General features: G+C 54.9%; 1 protein-coding gene across 2 annotated transcripts in view; it reads right to left on the bottom strand.

The window, feature by feature from the left end:
* SUSD4 (sushi domain containing 4) overlaps positions 1–21,862 on the bottom strand; it is a 90,171-nt gene that overhangs the window by 35,757 nt on the left and 32,552 nt on the right. The gene's annotated exons all lie outside the window — the stretch shown is intronic.

Here is a 21,862-nt window from a genome sequence, read left to right as displayed (position 1 = left end):
GGCCCAGTTCTGATCTCTCCTTACTATTCCTTCCCTTCAACACCCACCTCCCTGTGCCTGTCCTCTGCCTCCCAGGAACCATGGCCAGTGCTGCCCTCTCCTGTCTGACGGTCCGAGGATAAGGATGCCACTGGCTGGGGCCAGCTGCTAGCACAGAGGAGGGAATAAGGACAGGCAGTGATGAGACTACCGTCGGAAGTCGGGATGGCGTAAGAAGATGTTCTTCATCCGGACAATGGACCCCATTGAGCAAGACCATAGCTTCCCATGGCCAGAGCTCAAGGCGTCACTTTCCAAAGTACCCCTGGCGGGCCAGTCCCCAGCTTGGGCCGCTTCTCCACAGAGCCGTCCTCTGCAATGTGAGGGTCAGCCCAGCAGATGCACACCCACTGGGGGGGAGGCAGCCTCCCTGGGGGGTCCTGGGAGCCTGCTGTCCAGGCTCCAAATCCTGTACATGCTTTGGAAGTGAGCAGCCACAGCTTAGGGAGAAGACAGTTCACAGATGATTCCTAACACCTTTCTTTTGGGGAAACTAAAAGGAGAAGGGGACATTCCATTTTAGTAAGTCCTGGAAGGCAGTACCCCTGGCCATTCCTCCTAAATTCAATTCAGAATGCCGCATGTATGCACAAGGAACAGTCCATGTGATGGTCCACCTTACATGTCCACAGTGCCCAAACACTTGGTCACATGGTATTCTGGATGAGATCACCTCTTGAGTGGGTAGAACAAGTACAGCAGACAGCCCTCCCTGATGTGGGTGGGCCTCGTCTAATCTGTTGACGGACCAAATAGACCAAAAGGGTGAGTAAGCAAGAAGTGTCTCTTCCTGACATCATCACACTGGTGCATCAGTCCCCTCCTGCCTTGGATCATGGACCTCCCGGCCTGCACACCAGTGTTAGCCAGTTCCTTGGAGAGTGTGTGCATGTGCACATGTGAGTGTGCATGTGTGCGTGCAAGAGCGTGTGCACATGTGCATGCACGCACATGTGTGAGAAAGCAGGGCTGGCTGTGGGGAATAGGGAAAGACCTCGCCTCCTGGCCTCATTTCCTCCAGGGAACCCAGGCCTGTGCCATCTTCCTAAAGGACTCGGACACTTTAAGGCCGAGGATGACAGGAGTGCCAGCCGTCCCCATGCCCCAGGGCACAACATTGTTTCTCTCTGGACCCGAGTCCCAGGAGGCAGCCTGCTGGGCCGTCCTGGCCTGTGACTAGCCCCTTGGTCCGGCGTCCGCTCCGCTGGCACAGACATCCTTGTCCTGCGCCTGTGACCCCAGGAAACGTCTAGGACGCTCTGTACTTGGGGGTCTGGCTCTCGGTGGAGCAGGAGGAAAAGATCTCCTTTCCGTCTCGTCCAGCCGCAAGCTGTGTTCGCGGTAAAACCTGAGGGTCCTTCACACACGAAGAAACGCGTCAAAACCTCAGGCTCATTGTGAGGTCCTGACACTTCCTGTCTGGCTACTTTTGAGTCTGTTGAAACCCACCAGGCAGTTTAACTGTGAGCAACGTAAGAAGTCTCTGGAAAGAATCCTAAAACTGAAAGAGGCATGAAAAGCAATCTTTGGGCTTTATTATAACTGAAAAGTCATGTTCGAGGAAGGAGGACTGTAACCAATGCGGCCAAATCGATTTAGAACTAGGGCCGCTTTCCATCTCTCTGTAAACGGCTGGGTGAGTCTTTGGAGGAAGAAACAGAATACAGACACAGAAATTGATTTTTTCTGCATTCGTTTAGTGAGAGGGTCCTGGGGCAGGCGAGGCAAGGGTGCCCCAGCCGAGGTTTAAACAGATGTGTCCGCACGCTTGAGCTCCAGTCGAGAGCAGCCCCGAGCCCTGCCCCCCCCCCACCCCCGGTAGGTGTCACTGGCAGGCACAAGACCTCCTAGGGGTCGTGATTGGAGCTCTGATGTCCCAGGGGGCAGCTGGGCTGGGGGCAGAAGCCAGAACCACACCCAGGCTTGGGCTCCTGGCCCCCATAGGCCCCCCACGGGCCCCCACACACCAACCACCCCCACCGCCACCCACAGGGCCTCTCCTGGCATGGCTCACGTGTGTGGGTGGCTCACGTGTGTGCTCACGTGTGACTCACGTTTTCACAACTCTGCAATGTCTTGGAGGGAAAAAAATGTTTGCGAACGTTTTTGGGTCTCCTTAGCTGTCAGAGCAGGACGCAAACAGCAGTGGTGAGATGTTAGCGCCTCCATGGGACACAACCCTCGTGGTCCCGCAGCACGGACACATCCCAGTGCACGGTGTCAGTGAGATGTGTCACCTGAAACACCCGGACCCCGGCGAGCCGGCCACCAAGCTCCCCCTGACCACAGCGTGGCCGGTGCCACATGCTGGTGCGGAAGCCTCTCCCGGCCCTGGCCAGCGGGGGGCCTGTGTCCTCAGAGGCTGGCAGTAAAGGGGGGAAGGTTGTGCACATGAGGAGGCCCCACGACAGCATGAGGGCATTGCTCCGTCAGTCCGAACAAACCCAGCTTCTCCACAGCTGAATCCGCTTTCTCTCCTCACCAGAGACGCAGACCCGGTGTCTCTGAGACCATGTCGCCAGGAGAGCGTCCCTCCACCGGCAGGGAAAGCTTCACACCTTTCCCACTTTTGAAGGCCCTGCAGGTCTAGGCGTCTGGCTTGTGAGTTCTCGGCACAAACAGAGCCCTTGCGTAGGTCCTGAAGTCACCTCCTCACTGCACCTTATGCCCCTGGGAGCCTCCCGCCACCTCAAAACCCTTTCCTCTCAGAATGACCCTGGCTTGTCTTTTTCTTTATTTTTAGAGAGAGTAAGAAAACAAGTGGGAAGGGGCAGAAAGAGAGAGAGAGGGAGACAAAAACCCCAAGCAGGCTCTGCACTGTCACTCACTGGCCTGACATGAGACTCGATCTCATGAACCGTGAAATCATGAACTGAGCTGAGACCAAGAGTCAGGCATTTAATGGACTGAGCCCCCCAGGTGGCCCTTAGCTCATCCTCTGAGCGAGTGCATAGACTGACAGCCCGTCTTATTCCGGAAGCACGGGAACTGGTGGTGTGTCTGCAGCATGAGCAACAGAGAGAAGAGCAACCTGAGGAAACAATAGGAAGCAGAGCCCGTCCGACAGCCACACCAACCCTCCCACACCAGGGTTTGAACACACGGCGCTCCAGATTGCTGGTCGTCTGATCACACAGAACAGCCTGGCGTGCCGGAAGCTTCTGGCCACCTCACAGTCACCCGGACGTCATCTTCACATCCTAAGGGCCCATCCTGGGCAAGGTCAGGCTCAAACACGCACGGGGTCCCGTCCTTGACGACAGACAATCCGGGGGCCGCCAGACACATGCCGGGAAAGACCGTCGTGGACGCCTCCGCTCGCCCATCCTAGGCCCGCCCTCCTCCCCAGAAGCCAGGTGGGCCACAGAAGACCCTCGAAGGACTTAGAGGAGGGCCCAGAATCAGAATGCGACAGAAACAGCTATTTAACACTGTTACAGTTACAATTAAGATCCATGGGAAAATGTAATTTGCTTTATTTGCTTTATAAAAATTGATTCATAACCCACTTTTCCCTAACAGGATTGTTATTAAGTGGTTCTTGACCTTCTCTGTTCCCGTCTAAATAACCTCCATGTCTGGCGGAGTTTCAGCTTGTTGTTTTTAAAAAGAAAAGGGAAGAAGAAGAAAGGGATTATTACCATCTATTTATACACCGAGTCATTGCACACTGCTGGGCACTGGGGACACGCTGCTGGCAGGCATTCACTCAACAAACCATGTGAGCCCAGGCCCCCTGAAGAGTGAGCCTATACCTGGGACCATCAGGAGTGGCTTATCTGCACGTTGTGGCCTTATTGTATCACAAGATGGATTTTAAGGGTCACAGTGGGCACTTTCTGGAAATGAAATAGACAGACTGTGTCTCACAAGACAAGGGGAGGACCATTACATGTGGCTTCATCAGCTGGCTGTTCAGCAATGTAAAGTATGTGTTTCAGTGATTCACAGTCAAAAAGGTTTAAAAAACCTTGCTCTAAATACACCCTGTTTTCATTCTACTTGAAAACACAGTTACTTCAACTAACGTAGTTGATGCATAAGGGAATGGGTTGTGGGGTAAGTCTGTGTGCTTCAAATCCTGACTTTGCTGTTTTCTAGCTGTGTGATCTTGACGAAGTTACTTAACCTCTCTGTCTCTTAGGTTTCTTCATATATAACATGGCTGTTGTGAGTGCTTCCTTCTAGGGCTATTGTGCAATTTAAGCAAGATATAAATAGACGAGCACACAGCAAGGGCATAATAAATGAAGGTAAGCTGTTACATTATTTATATTGAACCAGTTCCTTAAAGAAGAAAAACAAAGAGCTTCATCAAGTGGTAATCTCTTAATTTCCTAGAACCCCATTAATTTCCAAAAATATCCAAGATTGTTTCCTAATGTGTCCTAGAATTAAGAGTCTTTGCAAATGCCTGTTGAACATGAGTGCGACAGTCCTGTCCTTGGCCGAACTGCTGAGCCTTAAACAGGCCCAGTGTGACTTCCATAAATTAGGAGTTGAGTCCCAAGGGGAGAGTGGTGGTGGTACTCTGATGCTGACCTCTGTTCTGGAGCTAGTGGCTGCCTCCTGGGGAGGCCCGTTCAGCACTGTCCCCTCGCCTGGCACAAGGATGCCACATTCCTGGGAACCCGAGAATCCAACCAAAAACCAAACAGAAAACACAGAGAAAGGCCTGAGAGCAAACAAACAGGTTTAGGATGAATTTTTGGATACACCACACCAACAATTCAACAAAGGAAATCAAAGGCTTCTAAGTTAATTTTGTTTGTGAATGTGGTGCTGTGTCACTCCATGATTCGGGATATTATCACTTTACACATTTAAGAGGCATCTGGAAAAAAGGGAAGCTGATCACCACTACTAATCAGGCTAAACAGACTTCTCACCGGAGAGGCAGGATCCCCTCCAAACACGCAGCCCTGTGTCTGCATCCTATTGTTACAGGAGAGTGACATCAAGCAGACCCACTGACACTGAATTCCCTGGGGCCACACAAAAGTGTCCACATGGCACCCACCCACGTCAGGGCCACGGCTTGCACCCAACGCCCGCTGCAAACCTAACACCAGCTCCGAGCAGCTGTGTGGCTGCCACGTCAGGTGGCCCTTCCCTGGAAATCGTCGGAACGTACCAATGTTTCCAGAAGTATCCAGAGTTGACTACATAGTTGGCTGCGTCTGAGCAAGGAAATGCAGCAAAAATAAGTCTTAATAGCCTAATTTAGACTTGATTAAAATGCATGAAGACCACAGATGTGGAAGCATAGTGCTCCACCGTTTGGTGCCAGACTGGTATTTTCTCCCTCTTGATTTAATTCACTTTGATTACCCAATTATTCCTAAACTCTTTCTCTCGGTTCAGCTCCAACAAAACGGATAACGGTGCTAACTCATAATGTGGTTCCCACCCCAGTCTCAATACCGCTCCATAAACACGTGCCCAACAACATGACAAAATTATCCCAGGCTGCGACATCACAACACGGAAACACAGAACGGACTTTAAACGTCTGAAATAAAGCCACACAGAAAACCATCCCCCGGAAGAATCTGAGGGTCTCTCTCTGAGACAGGATGGGGCACGGGAACTCCCTGGCTGACGTAAATGCAGGATTAGTGGACGACATCTGACGAAGGCGTGGGTACATCACAAAACTGATCAGTAAGCTACAAACATGGCTCTTTTCTAAAGCAAGTCCCGACCAATATAACGAGGCTGCCTTTCGGACCAGCCGTGGCCCCGACAGGCGGCTCGGTCTTGTCACTAAAGGAGGCGAGGGACGGCCTCTCACGCCTTGCACTTGGAAATTCCAGGATGTCTAGTCTCTTTTTCATAAAAACTGGTAATGACCCCCCCCAGTGCACAAGCCCTTGGACAGAAGCCCAAGAGACAAGTCAAGATTCAGAAAATGAAGAAATTTCTAGAACACATTCTCAAAGTGCCTGTGGCCCTTTTTGTTTTTAAAACTTCAAATGTCCTTTCGTTTCAGTGAGCGATGGCTATAAGGCAACACTGACGCCGTCTTCCAGTGCACCGGACTTCACGGTTCACAAAGCGCGCACAGGACCTCAGTCCATCCGCGTCACCCCGGTGGATCGACCCGACAGTTGATGGTATTGTTTTTCATGGTCATTTCATGAAAATCCAGCGCTAACAGCACTAGCTTTACATAATCTTTCCAGAAATACCGCATGTTGGGACCCCCTCCACGCCCAAGGCTCATTCCAGGTCCCCTGTGGGGCTCCGAATCTCTGTTTACCTTCCTAAGGGCCACCGGTACTTTTCAGGGCTCGGGACAGAGAGGAGGAGCAATGCACTGAACCAAGACAGAAAGGCAAGCGTCATCCTCTCTCCACCGGGTCTGCGGGTGAACCCCACCGCCTACTCCGTCCAGCAGCAAAGGGGCTCTGTTTCAGTTTGTTCGTTTCTCTCAAGACAATTAGCTGGAGGGAAGTCTTGCTGCCGCCACCTACCAGAGTCCCCAGAGCAAACCTGCCCACATCTCCCCTCCGTTGCTAGGAGTCAGATGTCGTGGGTCAAAGCCACAACGCCGCTCAGATCCTTCATGTGACTGGGGGGCGGGGCGTGTAATAGTAATGAGCACTTTACACCACGTTTACTGCCCCTCTCCTTTACATGCATATTTAAGTCAAATGGATCTTTATAAAAACATATTGAAAACTATAAAATACTATGCACATATGTATCAGCTGAAACTTCCCAGTCATACAGAAATTACAGAATGTTCCTGCTGGGAGGAATCTTAGAAGTCACCCCAAATAACATCCTTCGTTTTATAGCTGAGAAATATGAGCCCGAAAAGTTTAACTGACTGCACAAACTTGCACAGCTCCGAATGAGAGGGGCCCAGAGCCCCACCCAGGTCTCTGCCTGGTCCGGGAGGCCACGCCTGGTGCCCCACAATGGGCAACCTGACTCGACCCACCTGTGCCTCTACTGCTGCCAAACTGACCTCCAGAGAAACACACGGGGTCAGGTCACTAAATGTGGAGGGTTTCCTCCAGGTCACCATGACAGCGTGAATTTGTGGCAAGCGACTTGGATAAAGCTGTCATTGTCTCGTTCTTTCCTGACCCTAAAACATGGGAACATCCTCCTGATGCTGGGCACCCTCTGCCAACCACCGGAGCCCGGCAGGCTGAGGCACCAACACTTCTGCAACCGGCCAGTCGAGGCTTCCAAGGGAATCAATCACGGAGGGCACGCGGTGCACACGTGCTCCCAAAGCCTCACAGAGGACAGTGCAGCCCAAGCGGGCACTGTCCCCCCTCCACCACTCCGCGCCTGTACATGCACCCCCTCCCCTGCCACCCGCTCTGCGTCCACATGACTCCCCCCATGATTCGGTCCTCGGCCTCCCCTCCATGCACTCTGAGGTCTACTATTCTCCATCAGATCCCTGTGTCCCTGGGGCTTCTTGCAGGACAGCAGGGGTACAGGGGTCACTGCCGGGCCAGGGAGGCAGGCCTGGCATGCTCTGGGGGGCGGGGGTAAAGGCGGCAGCGAGCAGGGGCACCTGAGCCACCCCGGGGGAGCCAGGCCCCAGATACTGGCTGGAGAACCAGAGGACCCAGTGCCTTCCCTGCTGGGGCCCAGGACCCGATGACCCTGGAAGTACCGGGCAGGAACGGCTACAACTCCCATGACACACACACATACACACATACACACATACACACACACACACACACACACACACACACACAGAGTCCTGACTTCTGACTGAACTGCTCATCAGCCAGGCAGGTGGGGCTCCAAGAACATCACATTAACTTAGAAAATACAGGCTGTGCCCCTTCCTGCCTCAAGGCCTCCACGCCTCCACACGGAGACTCATCGCTGCTGTGTGGGCCTGATGTGAGCGGGGGGGGGGGGGGGGGGGGGGGGGGGGGGGGGGGGGGGGGGGGGGGGGGGCGCGCGTGTGTGTGGCCTGGGAGTGGCTGCCCCAGAACGCACGGGGCCTCCGGGGAAGGCATCCCCACAAGCGTTCTGCCCGAGGACCAAGGACTGACTTTAACACCCACAAAGCACAGGTATATGGTTTCCCGTCACAGCCGCAGCACCAGCACCTCCCCCCCCACCCCCCCCAATGCTGCGCTCCAGTGCCGGGTCCACGCAAGAGCCAGGATGGACAGGTTGGCCTCGGGTGCAGGGAGGAACGTTCTTGAGTGCAGGGGAAAAGGCTGCGCATCTTATTTCACGGAGTCCCGCGGCCCTGCCAGGCCTCCCTCCCCATGGGCTGGCGCCTCGAGCCAAGCAGGGAGGGCAGAGCGCCGGGGAGAGCCGCTCTGGTCCTGGGCTGTGCAAGCGTGTGCACCCCGTCGTTCTCCTCCTGGGGGCCTCGTGCATGGCCTCAGAGACCCCAACTTGCACATGGTCGGTCACTCAGCACTTTCTCAGGAGCATCTGTACATCAGGCACCTGAACCAAGATAATTGCTAGCAATTTATTCCTATGATAAAATGCTCTAAAACCACTGAAGTCAGGCTTTGAAGATTTTCTAGTGGTTAAGTGTTAATGATTATGGGACAATTCTGCACATATGCAGTTGATGAAAAAGACAAAACACAAAACACTGTATACATCATGGTCCTTGTTTTTAATACACAAAAAGGATGCACGTGTGTAGGGAAAAAAAAAAGAGAGAGACACCCAAACATCACCTGTGTCTCTTGGGATTGAGGGTTGACTTTTTATTCTTCCTTATATGTATTTTCCAGATTCTCTGTGACAAATATTTACAGTCAAGAAACATGTGTTTATTTTTATGATCCCTGATCGCCCGGGGATGTCAAACTGGGATGGTTGAGAGACGGCCGGCAGAGCGTCCACAGACACAGGGTCAGAGACTGGAGACAATGCACCAGAAAGTCCCTCCAGGGAACACGGGGCTGAGGACAGCTTTATGTTGGTGGGTATTAAAGTGCACAGAGGCCCCTGAAAATAACTAACATCCCTTTAGTGCTGTGCCTGAACCATCTCCCTGCCAGAGGGGCCTGAGGGTCTGCAGTGAGAAGCCCAGGCATTCTGCAGGTGAGGCTGGCGGCTCTCCTCCTGGGAGGGTCCCCTGCGTGCGGAGAACAAACGTGTGCACTCAGGCCGGGCACTTGCCACGAGGAGAGCAAAACTGATGATGCCGGGGATAAAGCCGCCATCCGGTCGAGGTGGATAATGAACCATTACATCCTATCTGAAATTACCTAATTTCTGAAACTGTGCTATAAATACGCTGTCCGTAGAGTTCGCTGGTGGAGAAAGAGGGTAGGTCAGAAACGGTTGGACAGAACACCACCAGTCCCGCAAACAAACACCCTTCTCTCTCCTCCTAGCTGAACGCTGCATGGAGGATGAAGGGAGACATTCCCTGGGCAGCCTGGGGAGCTAATGAGCCACTTTGCTTAAAAAAAAATCACAGTCACTAAGGGGCATCGAAAGACTTCCTTCCATCACAGATTTCCAGCATCACTCATGTCACAGAACCACAGCAGGGACGGAGGGGGCTCTGGGAGCAGGGCGTGTCGGGCTGAATTAATTTGAGATGAATGCAAAGGAAAAGTACAAGGAGGCATGTGTTGATCCAGAAACAGGCACTGGGGTTTTATTATTATTTTTCTTGCAAAATTTTATAAAATCCCCAAACCTCTGTACCATAGAAGCAAATTAGTCTTTCTTTCTCTTTGGCCAAGAGCAGCCTGGATTGCATTAAGGGGCCAGAAAACAGGACATGGGTAAACCTGAGGCTCGCACTGCCTCTCTGTCCTCATGGCTAAAAGAGCAGCGCTAGGGTCTGGGGCTGAGCTGCCTGCTGATTTTCTCCCAGCTCAGATCATCTGCTAATTTCATCTCTTTGCTGTTATTGCTGTTATTCCAGCAAGGAGCTGCTGCTGGTGCTTCCCCGGAAGGTATTATTAATTAGAGCCAACGGGGCGAGCAGCAATCCTATGCTCCGTCTGCACAGCTAACGGTTTGGTCGTGAGTGGTAGCGCTCAGAATGCCTCACACCAGCCAACCTGAGAAAACCGCAGGATTCTGGCTGTGGTCAGGGCGCTTGGACCCCACAGGCCCAGACGGCACGCCTGGAGCAGCCGTGCAAATGCACTCGTTATCATTTCCAAGTCGGACAGGAAGAAAACAGAGCAGCTGCTGCTTAATCTTCCTACGATTTGTCTCATTAGCTGGCAAATAGGACAGGCTGGGCACTGGAACAGCCCTGGCCTCGACTCCACACAAGAGAAAAAGGTGGGGGATGGGTGTGCATGGGGCCACTGGCTGCTCTAGCGCCTCAGTGACACGGGACCCTCAGTGAATTGCGTTAGTTTCCAGAGCCTCGTTACCTTACCTGAAAAAGAGGGGTTGGGAATGTCCTTGTCCATCTCAGATCCGCGGGGCCCCCAGGGAAGGAAAAGCCCCCCAGGGAAGGAAGGGTCCCCCAACACTTTGAAAACTCTTAAGTGCTACCCAAATGCAATTTGAGGAGGCCCTGGATTGGTAAAATGAGGCCCAAGGGCAGAGGATTTGACTGGAAGAGCAGAGGTGCGGCTAGGACCGTTGGCCCTCAATTAAACCTAGGGAAAAATCCCTCCATCTTCCTGTCTGCTCGCTCTCCCCTCCCCATGCAGCCAGGCGGTTGGAGAGAGAGGAATAACGGGTTTCCAGAGTCATTTCAACTCAGAAACAGGGTGGTATTACCAGGAGGCAAGTTGTGGTGATGCGCTGAGGGGGGAGGGGGGAGAGGGGAGAGGGAGGGGGAGGGGAGGGGGAGGGCAGTGGAGGAGGGGAGGGGGAGGGCGGTGGGGAGACAAGCTGAGGTGGTGAGGAGGAATGGAGGCGGGGCAGTAGGAATCTGGCTAGCCTGGCCCCCAGCTCCTAGATGACCCTCTAGGTGGGATTTCCGGAGTACTGTGTGTCCTTCTTATCCATCCGTGGTCCCAGGACAGCTAACAAGATGATCCAGGATGGGGACAGGCCTTGCCAGAAACCCCAGCCATGTGGTTAGAGGGAGGCTGTGAGCACCGTGGCGTCAGCCTGCCCTTGGGGGAGCAGATGGTGTTGAAGATGCAGTTTGACCATGTGGCCAGGCTGCTGGCCAGTGAATGCAGGACACGTTCCAGACGTGTCCAGCCAAGGCTGTGTCCCTACATGACCCCACCTAGACCTTGAGCCCTGGAACCTCGCTGGGCTCCGAGGGCAAGGGGGCACTGAGGCAGGCAGCCTGGGCAGCAGCCGGTGTGGTGTGCCCAAGGGACGTCTCAGGCCTCGACCTGGTTCCAGAAAGAGTCCGCTCGGAAATCTACTCCATCCTTCTGAAGGCCTGGGGATGTGGGCTCAGCCAACAGTGCACTTTACTCCCTCCTACCCAGGAAGCTGCTCACTTATTTCCCTAAAACTGAAGTCTGTTTCTCAAGAGCCAAGCAGACCATTTGTCCCCCAGGTCTGCTGGGCTGGGGTTGCCCTGACCCTCCCCCCACCCCCACCCCCACCCCCACCCCCCTGGGAGTCCCTGATGCTTGGCCTCCTGACCCGGAGGCAAGATTCCAAGGCCGGCAGGCTCAGTCTTCCCAGGATGAGACAATCACCTGCCCTCGGGCAAGCCCTGGACACGTACACAGAAAGTCACGACAAGCCAGTGTGCGGCAGCAGGATCCTGGACGGTCCCCTTGTCACCGGTGCTGGGAAAGCCAGCCTTTTGCAGCATCAGTGTCCTTCAGTGTCAGGGGCAGGTCTCCTCTCACTGAATTTTAATCCACGGTCATAACTAAAGTCAAGATTTCCACTGGCACATTTCCAACTAGCAGAGAAAATAGGGTGTAAATACGCTTCGCGCTGGAGGCGGGCAGCAGGGAAAGGGTTGAGTCACTGCATCAGGGAGCAAATCCTGCTCTGCCACTTCCCAAGGACAGTGGAAATGGACTGTCCTGTGGGCACTGGCACGGCCTTCAGGTACCACGAGCCTTCTCTGCCCTCCGAGGGAGTCCCTTCTGTCTCCTCGGTGTCCGTCCCCACCTCATCACCAGGCCTCGTGGCTCTGGAGGACAGCAGTTCCCATGAGGTCCTGACCAGCCCTCTCCAGTCAGCGGCAGGACATGGGACAGGGCGTGACCATCGAACCCGGGAGTGCCCCACGCCTCACCTCTTCAGACCAAGCCAGCAGCTGCCGTCCTGCCGAAGACCAGGGACGGAGGGGATGGCATCGCTAGAGCTGCCAGAAGCCGGCCCAGGTGCCTGGCCCTAGCCTCCCTCCCTCATCCGCGGGGGCGGAGGGAAGCTGACACCAGAACCTGCTGTCATCCCAGAATCAACCGGTCTCCAGCTGTGTGAGGCGGGGCAAGCCAGTGACCCTCTCTGGGCCTCTGTCTCCTACTCTGTGAAAGGGGACAATAAGTGCTGGTCTCCAGGGCCGACAGGAGGTTTCAGAGACGGTGAACATAACCGGCTCAGAGCCCTGAGGACCACACACGCCCATTGTCCTTGTCACCATCACTCAGCTCCTGGCTCTGGGAACCTTCTTGGGGCCGCCTCTCCCTCCAAATGCCATGCCCATGTCACCAGCTTTGCCTGCGCCTTACGTGGTCACATGGCTGTCAATCAGGCCAGACCAGGCATTCTCTCCGTGCTGTGGGTCCTCCGTCCCATAGTCCACCAAAGGCGACGGGTCCCTGCCAATAGGATGTTGTCACATGCGTCACAAAGTGCACAGGGTTGTAGGGGACAGCAATTGTGATGGAATACAGGTGTCCAAATATTTTTAAAACCAGGTCTGTGACATGGTAATACATGCACTTCTTTATTGCCACATCAAGTAACAAGATTTACCCTAATTACCCTCATTTTGAAGGGACGAACACAGGTGATATTGTGAGATGTTTACAGAAATGGTGAGCGACACAAAAATGTTTGTGACTTCTGTGGCAGACCAAGTCACTGGGACAACATCCCTGGGACAGTAAGATCCAAGGTACTTATTTCCTCATCGAAGACCTCTTGACTTCTGCTGAGAACCTTGACCTGGACTCTTGAGTTTGTATATGTTCACTGTCCTGTGTGTCTTCATAACCTTGGCCTCCAGTACTCGGGACCCAGGGGGTACTTAGCTCACGCTTTTAAATGATTGAGCTCAGGACATTTTGCTACAAAACAGATGAGTCTCCTGCCCTGTAGACCCTAAAATCTGTACACAAATACCTGTGATACAAGTAACCGCTGGGAGATGCTGTCATTTGGGGACCAGAGGGGTTGGCCGGGCATCTGGGGGCTCAGTCAGTCGTCTTGCTTCGGCTCAGGTCACAGTCTCCCAGTTCGTGGATTCCAGCCCCGTGTTGGGCCCTGTGCTGACAGCTCAGGGCCTGGAGCCTGCTTCCGATTCTGTGGCTCCCTTTCTTTCTCAACATAATAAATAAATAAACTTGAAAAAAAGAAGGGTAGGTGGCCAGAAATGTGTGTGTGTGTGTGTGTGTGTGTGTGTATTAAGGAGTGCAGAGCCTGGACATGTGTGAACGTGTGGGTGGTGTGCATGCATGTGCCTGTGTGACTGTGTGTGCCCACTAGTGGGTGGTATGCATTTGGGTGCTGTGCATGCGTGTGTGTGAATGTGCGAGCACACGTGTGGGGTGGTGTGCATGTGCATATGTGAATATGCATGTGCACATGTGGATGGCGTGCACGGCTGCACTGGCAGCTGTGCATGGATCACATGACTTGAATCTGTGGTTATGAATCTGTCTCCTTGCCTGAAGCAATACTGTCATGGACACAGACCACGTTTTATTTATGTTTGTGCAACAGGAATGAGATTTTGAAAATAGACTGGATATATTTTCATTCCCTTATAATCATGCTCCTGGCGACCGTCACACAGTGACATCAGTCCTGTCCCCATGGCGAGGAGCAGGGCACCACTAGAGGGCAGGGGGCCTCAGGATAATGGCTGGGGAGTAGACAGCTGCCCCTGCTGGGGAAGGGCAGGGGTGCCCAAGGCAGTACCAGGGTCCCGAGGGCGTGCATTTCCTGCACCCCCAAGACTATGGGCAGAGACCCCCACAGGTGGCTCGGTGCCACCAGATGTCCACCACGAATGGGAAATGCCTCGGTGACGGGTAGGTTCTCGGCTCCCGTGTGGCCGGTAGGGATCCGATGGGGCCATGTCGGGGTTATCCAACGAGCCCAGCGTGGAGCTTACAAGAAGCCACAGGTTGACAAAGATTAGTGTGAGTTTCGAGCTATTTTCCTGAGAATTCTGTACAACCACCATATCTCCCCGTCACCTCTCCAGATGTGTCTGTCAGAGTCCTGTCTCCGCTTGAAGTTCGTCTCATGGCTAAATTTGATGAAATGATAGTATTGTTTGGGAATCCTCTTCTGTTTGAATTTCCTTATTGATTTTTTTTTAATGAAGATCTCAGCCCGTGGGAGGGTTTCTCCTTCTAAGGAAGACAAGGTAGGGGGCGCTGGGCCACGGCACATGAGAGAGCTGGCTGCCACCCCTGTCCAGCGGCACTCATGTTTCAGATGCCGTGGCTCTTTCCCCCACAGCAAAACAAAGACGGAGGATTCACAGGCCCGAGATCGCATTGAGGAAGAGCCCAGGCTGGAAGCTGTGCTGACCTTGGGGTGGGGTGGGGTTGGTCGGTGCTCGCATGCCGGGCCATAGGGCTCTGCTGAGGACCTGGCCCCTCCTCCTTGATCACGTGGAGGTCACCTTCCCTGCAGCCCCATGTCCACGCTGGGCTTGTCCTATGATTTCACCAAGAAAGCTGGAACAAATAGCTTTCCTAAAACGTGGTTAACGCTGACCATGTGACCCAGACCCACTCAGCTGGATCCTGCCACTCGGGAGGGGCACAGGGCCACTGCTCGGGGTGGAGAGGGCAGAGCCGATGGGGGCGCCTTCTCTGGCCTGGCACCTGGGCCCAGGGGCCCGGACGTCCTCTGCTATAGGAATGAGGCCACTGGGCCCTGAGATGCTCAGTGGTCTGCTCGTGATCTCAGGGGGCAGAGACAGGACCAAGGCCACCATCAGCTCCGCCTGTGCACTAGCTGCTCAGTCCTCAGCCTGAATGCCTCCGAGAGAATCCACCCATTTGTTCTCAGAAAGTTCCTGGTCCTTCCGGTGGAACCTGCCAGGCCCTCCTCTCTGCCCTCCATGCTTGCTGTTTGCACCTGGCTGCCCGAGCCACCCAGTCAGTACACCCTTCAGGGAAAGGGGCCCAATGACGCTGCCTCTGCCATCCTCCAACCCTGTCCTAGGTAAGTCAGATGTGCCAGCGGCCCTGTGTCCCTGGTTGGTCCACCAGGGACCCTGCCATTAGGCTAGATGCAGCAAGCTCGCCCCTCCTGCCCCTCCACAGACTCCTATTTTGGCCTGAAGTTTGGTGACACTGAGCACAAGGCTCCGGGCTCCCAGGTTCCAAATCCCCATGTCATCGGGCTGTGCTGAGAAAGCAGAAACCAGGTGCTGAGCTCAGCTCTGACCTCCAGCTTCTGCCCTGGCACTCCGCATCTCCCTCCTTGCACCCCTGCCCTGGCACTCACTCAGGGCCTCCCTCCCTGCACCCTTGCTCGTTTCCTCAGCCCACTGTGGGCCCTGGGGTGAGTTTCACTTTCATTCAGCAGCCTCATCCAGGACTACAGGGGCGGGGGTAGGTCCAGCTCTTCCTTCTGACCAGGAGCCTTCACCAACTGTCCTTGCCTTGATCAAGAAATGAACAGGAATAACTGTGGGCTGTCTGCTCTGCCACAACGGTTTACATAGTTCCATTCCAAAATCCCCAAAACAGCTTTGCCTGAAACTACCTTTTCCCAGAGCGGCAACACCTGATCTCTCCCCTTCCCGCGTTCTCTGCTCCGTGCCTTGTGTGCTGTGCACCCCCTCCCGCCCCCTCCCAGACTCCTGAGTTCTCCCATCAGGCTTTTCATGCTGGAGGGGCCCAGCAGAAGCTGACTTAGTGACAGCTGGCAAATGTGGTGGATGGACAGATGGTCAGTGGACAGATGGACAGATGGACAGATGGAGATGGGCATGGATGAATGGACAGTTGATGGACAGATGGATGGACAATCAGTGGATGGACAGATGGGTATAGACAGGTGGATGGACAGTTGATGGACACATGGACAGATGGATGGATGACTGGTGGATGGATGGACAGAGAGGTGTAGACAGGAGGATGGATAATGATCAATGGATGGATAGGCAGACAGATGGACGGACGGGCAAGCATAGACAAATGGACGGATAGATGGATCAACAAATGGGCACAGATAGATGGACGGATGGACTGACAAACGGTCACTGGATGGACGGATGGATAGTTGGATGGAAGGAAAGCAGAGAAGAGACACTCTTCCTCCATGGAGCCCACCATGACTCTGTATTTCTTGGAAAAACAGCCCACACCCACCCTCGTAATCATGCCCACAGGACCCCACACAGGCTCTCAGTGGGCAGCTGTGCAGTTTGTCCGCTGCCCCTGCTGGACCGGAAGTGTTCCAGCAGCACGGGAAGGCCGTGAAGGTCCCCAGACGTGAAGGGCTAGATTTCTAACGGAAACACAACCCACAGATTGCCGTGCTCACTTCGATTTTAGGAAAGCTTTTCCCGATGGCAAAATCCCCAGGCCTGCCCTCTCCCACCTGCTTACTGTGCGTCCCAAGAGCCCCTGAAATATCTTGACCCCTTCCTGAGACTCTCACTGCCGGTCTTCATCAGACTTTAAGTTTAAACAAAGATTCTGAGAGCAACAAAGGAGAAAATCAAGTCCCCCGCTACAAAACAGGTCAGCTGACAGCAAGGGGCGTGTCTGCCAACAACGCGGTGCACTCCCCCTGAGCCGGCACTAACAGACAAAAGTGCGCGTCCCTCGTCTCGTTGCCTCCGTGCAGCAGCACCCCGGCCAAAGGAGCTGCAGAGCTGCGCACAGGCCGCCAGCGCAGCAGGCAGACTGCACACGAAATCGTGCGGGAGGTGGGTCTCACGTGCCACAGCCACGGGGCAGCCACGGCCCCTCATCACAGACATGTTGGCCCGTCTGTGTCCTGCCCCAGGGAATCCCAGCCAGGAGCTGTAGAGGCATCCTCGAGCCCCGTCACGGGGCTGAGCTGCGGGGACAGAGGCGCCTGTGTGGCCCTGGCTACAAACCCGTCCTCAGCCCTGAGCACCGTCGCTCCCAGTTAGGGGCCGAATACTAAGCGAAGCCACAGGCAGGTGGGCATGTTGGGAACACTGTGCACAGCAAAACACAGGAGATGAAGCTCGTAAGACATTCGAGGCTGCAATTAGCAAGTGTGGCCAGGCTACCCCGAAGCCACGTGTGCCGTACGTGACCACATACCCACGTCTGCAGGAAGTGTCACAGGATGTGTAGAAACGACACGTCTGTACTCAGACACGGCACCTGAATTCCAACAGGCAGCGGTGGATTAAATTACTCTGAGGAGCTCTTGCACACGCGGTATTTATGGCTTCTGGCGTCTGTACCAACATCCAGGCCCCCGTGCTACCGATGCCCACCTTTCCGCTCATCACACGGATCACACGGAGATGTACACGGTTCCTTAGGACCCGTCCCCTTCAGCCACAGGTCATTAGTTATTTTTAAGGCTGTAATTCGGATCCAAGATTTTAAAATAACACATCCTGGGTACTGAGTGACTCATTCTGCAATCTTTGGTGAGGGGAGGTGGTGTGGAAGGAGAGACTCCCAGACAGCCCACAGGGAAACGGAGCCACAGTTACAACGTCCACCTGCTGCTGGTGGTCTGAAGCTGGTCCCTTGCCTCCTGCCCCTGTAGTTCCTTTAGGGAGGGGGCCGTTCATGGGGGGTTCCCAACAACATCCTCTGCCCTGTGCTCACCCCAAGATGGTCCCTGGCCACATGCTGCCGGCACCCTGGGCAGATCCTGCCCCAGCCCTGCCCAGCACACACGCCCTGGGAGACGGCCTGGGCTCCACCGCAGGGCCAGTCACAGCTGTCGACCAACCTGCTTTCTCCCCTTCCAGGACCTGGCATGGCCTTTCTTCCTCTGCCCTGTGACAGCAGCCCATCCACCCAGGTGCCGACTGCACCCTCACCATGAGCTGTCCTGGTTCGCACATGCACACACACCCCCTCCTCCCCAAGAGCTCACAGTGGGGCCACGTGCACTCCACCCAGACCTGCCGCCCGCCCCCGGGGCAGCCCCCGGCCTGGCTGTGCTTGTGTCTGCACCGCGGTAGGCCGGGGACCAGCGCCTCCTTCCAGGGTGGGCCTGAGGCCTTGGCGAGACGGTGTGCACAGCTATTCCAAACGGCATCTCGTACTATTACCTGTGCAAAAAAAATTATTCTGAAATAAGTTAAGGTGACATTAGGGCTTCCTGAACTTGTCAGACTTAACATGTAGATAATTTTTCTCTTTCCCAAAACTCTATGAAAATGAGAACAAAGGAGTCACAAAAGGCATAAACGCCCAACAACACAGAAAACATGGGAAGCGATAATGCAGAAAGTGTCTCATTTATTTAAAAAAAAAAAAAGGAAGGTGAAACGAGGAGTGGACAGAGCCGTGAAGAATCACATGAGGGTGCCCTGGGCCACGAAGCCCCAGAAGGTCCTGCAGACAGTGGGGCAGGTGCAGGGAGGAAACGCTTGCGGGAAGAGTCCGACTAGGTGCTCTCCTGGCAGGGCCTCCAGGTGAGCTGTCCCCCTCGGCAGGTGTGGAGGCTTGTTCTCCAGACTCCCCGGCTCAGAGATTCGGGGGCACAGCAAAGAGCAGGAGAAAGGCACCGAACCCAAAGCAGGGGCTTCAGAGAAAGCGTCAACCTGGAGCAACACCGCTACCCACCGCTCTCCTGCCTCTGTGGGAACAGTGGCTCCAGGCCGCTCCTTCATCCCGACCCGGGAGAGAAATTGGAGGCTCCACCCTGGAGAAGGGGAGCAGATGTGCGCATCTGGGGACCCCCGCCCCATGAATTCTAGCCCAGCGGGTCCAGGAAGGCCCAGCCATACCTGTGCACACGGCCCTTGCAAGCGTCACTCATCATCATGAAGTCACAGCCTCCGCTCCTACAAGTGACATGTAAAGCAACAGGACACGCCACAGAGAGAAAACTATGACAGGAATAGCCTCACTGATGCGACAGGACAAGACACGAGACCAAAGCGCTGTTCTAAAACTGATTAGATTAAAAAGCAAAGGTTCCTAGTAGTTAAAACACGGCAGGTAAAAAATCTTGACACAACAATATGAGAAAGGTGATGGAAGTCTCTCAGGAGAGGGGACAAATGGAGCGAGGTGAGAGGGTCGGAGTCCGGGAGCACCAGCGTCCTGCCAACCGGAGCCACCAAGAAGGGGAGTCATCACAGCAGCGATACAAGAAGGCCCCAGTGACGGTGCTATCTGGGACACCAGGAGCTTTGTGGCCTGTGAGTGGCGCAGCCACGGGGCCGTGGGAAGCACAGCTTTGAACCTGCCCACCACGGCCGCCCTCATGTGGGACGTGTACCCCACAGCGTGGGCCACAGCCCCCAACCCTCCTGTGGGGACTGAGCTCTCTGGGGATGACCCATGGCCCAATCCTGGGACAGCATCTGCGCTAGGCCTGTCCCCGAGGAAGAGCCTGCTGTCGGAGCGCAGGAGCCACTCACCTGTCCCCCACCACCCTTCCCACCGCAGCCCAGCTCCAGGGAACTCAGGGTCCAGAAGCTGCCAGGCCCTTCTGAGGGGCCACCTCAGCAGACAGGTGAGGCCCCCATGGGGTGTGGAACCGAATGGGGTGCCGGTTGCCACCCTGATTGAAAACCCCTGGGTAGGAGCAGAAGTGGGAAAGCCCTGGTGCAGAGAAGGCCTTCAGGATGGGAGGAAGGAGCTGGGGACCTGTGGTTCATATCTGGGCTGAAAGGCCCGCCCTGCTTTGCCCTCTGAGGAGCCCCCCCAGGAGGCGAGGCCCCACAAAAGAGAGCCCTGGGCCTGTCCGTCTGTCTGTCTGGGAGCTGCAGGAGCTCAGAGAGGGAGAAACTGAGTGGCAGGGCTGCAGTGGACGGGGGTCAATGCTGCCCAGCTCCCTGAGGGAAGAGTTTCGGGCAGGAGCCCACACAGTGGAGCCCAGGGAGGATGCGACGATCATGGATGTCCCGGGTGGAAGCGCTGTCCTTGTAAATGTAGGATGACAACCTCGGCGCACGCGTGTGCCTGGCACCCCCGCCTCAGGGTCGTTCGCACCCCTGCCTGGCCCCCACTACCTTGCAGAACCCTAAACGCACAGCCAGATGCCCGTCAGGTGCCTGCATGCCACAGTCGTGGCACCAGCAAGCAGGCGGGATCACAGTACAGCACCAGGCGCCGAGTCCACAGCTTACAACTGGCAACACAAGCTGCATCCTTGGCCAGGTAACTGCCCCAGCGGATCCCAGACTCGGGGGGTTGGGGCTCCTGGCAAGACCCCCCCAGATCACCCAGTGCACCCACAGATCACCCAGTGTACCCCCACAGATCACCCCCCACATCACCCAGCACCCCCCCCAGATCACCCAGCGCACCCCTCACAGAGCACCCAGAGCACCCCCATGGATCACCCAGTGCACCCCCCACAGATCACCCAGTGCACCCCCCACATCACCCAGCACCCCCCACCCAGATCACCCAGCGCACAGCCGCACAGCGTCCCAGAGCCACGGATGCTGGTCTTGGGTTGAACACACTGGCAGAGAGACTACCCCACAGGGGCATTCTCTGCTCCTGCTGCAGCTAGTGGCCAGTGCAGGGCTGCCCTAGGCCTGAAGGAGGGGCAGACATCTGGCTCTGGGTCTGGTGGAAACAGGAGTGTGTGCAGACAGACCCGTTGCAAAACCACTGCAACTGTCTGCCAACAGACAGCACCTGCCACCTGCCTCCTGCTCACCGTCACTGCCCCACCCTGTTTGGGCCACATTCTGTCATCACTCAGGGCCTCAGACTCGGGTGTCCAACAGCACTAACGGTCCCTAATGTGCCAGTCACGTCAAGAGGAGACAAGGTAATGTGCACATGGGTAGGGGAACTGGTGCCCCCACACACACTCAGGGCTGATGTCTGGCCTCGGGGCCCACAGTCACCGTGAAACCAGGGTCAGGAGCACAGGTGGGGGCCTGGACACAGGGGACAGAAAAAACCACAAGCTTTACATCAGGCACGTTCTCCAGCTCAGTGACATTTTCCACGTGAAACAGCAGTGCCCTTGGGGCTCATGTTGTCTCTGCAAACATCCTACCCAAGAATCCAGAAGGAGGGACGGGAGGAAGGGAGGGTGGCCATTTTCTGGACAATACTAGTATCTAATAGATGTCACTTGTCCCCAAATTAATCCATGAAATTAACAAAATGACTCTAAAATGTACCTGGAAGAATAATTTATGAGACCAGCTGAGGGCATTTTGAAAAAGAAAAGTAATGACCATGGATTTGGTCTCTCAAGGTTTGGTTTTTTTTTTAATGTTTTTTTAAATTTATTTTTGAGAGACAGAGAGACAAAGTGTAAGCAGGGGAGGTCAGAGAGAGAGAGGGAGACACAGAATCCGAAGCAGGCTCCAGCCTCTGAGCTGCCAGCACAGAGCCCGACGCGGGGCTTGAACCCACAAACCATGAGATCATGACCTGAGCTGAAGTCGGATGCTCAACCGACTGAGCCACCCAGATGCCCCTTGCTCTCTCAGGTTTATTTAAAAAATTATTTTTGTTTTTTATTTATTTTTGAGAGACAGAGAGAGTTCAAGCAGGGGAGGGTCAGAGAGAGAGAGGGAGATACAGAATCTGAAGCAGGCTCCAGGCTCTGAGCTGTCAGCACAGAG

The sequence above is a fragment of the Suricata suricatta genome, chromosome 3 (genome assembly GCF_006229205.1).
Source record: "Suricata suricatta isolate VVHF042 chromosome 3, meerkat_22Aug2017_6uvM2_HiC, whole genome shotgun sequence".
Classification (NCBI taxonomy): Eukaryota; Metazoa; Chordata; class Mammalia; order Carnivora; family Herpestidae; genus Suricata; species Suricata suricatta.
This window is presented reverse-complemented; position numbering and strand designations above follow the sequence as displayed.